Source organism: Cupressus sempervirens, chromosome 2 (genome assembly GCF_028749045.1).
Source record: "Cupressus sempervirens isolate cs-2001-9-10 chromosome 2, ASM2874904v1, whole genome shotgun sequence".
Lineage (NCBI taxonomy): Eukaryota > Viridiplantae > Streptophyta > Pinopsida > Cupressales > Cupressaceae > Cupressus > Cupressus sempervirens.
The window spans coordinates 538,693,289-538,694,250 of NC_143119.1; positions in this window are offsets into that span (position 1 = coordinate 538,693,289).

A 962-nucleotide genomic window follows, 5' to 3' on the forward strand; every position below is an offset into this window, starting at 1 on the left:
GGGTCGTAATGCAAAGATGTACACCGCGCATGCGACCGAGTAAGGACACTCAGAGACATCCATTTCCCAGGCATTTGCCCCCTACACGCTTTTTGGTGCACCCCGTACAAACGGCCATACTTCGACAAGCCCTCCCAGAATTTTGCATCTGAAGAGAGAGATGAAACGCCTTGGGCTTTTTGTCCACACAATGCAAACACCGAACGCTCTCTTTAGGGGGGAGCTGAAGAAGAGTATCTCCCGCAGAACCCACGAGCCGCAGCCGTTCGGATCGCACAGGGCAGGATAGGGCATGGAGAGTTTCCTCATCCAAACAAAAATTATCGGTAATACTCTACGCTTCTACTGGCCCGGACCACAAAAGGCTGTCATGACAGTGCCATGCACTTCTGTAGGATGAGACAGTGAAGAGGCAAGCACGCACCGAGAACGCACTAGCGAATAAATTATGCGGCAACCAAACCTTTCGCCGGCCCCCCTCTCAATCCAAAGGCTCTACCAATCGGCAAAAACTTAGGGTGGAGAGTGGGCCCTTGATGAAATTAGGGACGTCAAGTAATGCACCCGTGCAACCATCTCTTTCCTTCTTGCCGTCCGGGTAGGATAAAAATGCAATGATAGAACGTGCCAATGAGACGGAGCCCTTGGCTAAAATATACAACTCCATACACACTCAGCAACAAGCGCATCTTAGAATCGAACACCAAATGTGCAGTGTGTTGCAAGCCGTGCAGACACCTACATATAGGGTATATCCATCAAAACAAAGCGACAAGTACTTCCCACCAGCTCCGCCATTGCGATTACCGAATGGGATAATACTCACCGCCACAGATTAATGACCATCATTACCATCTCGGAATAGATACAAGCACATCGAGCTTCATCCGATCAGCTGGATGAATTTCACCTTGAAGGGGCCCAATCCAAAAGTTCCGGAGGTCATCTCCTAGAACTCTCAA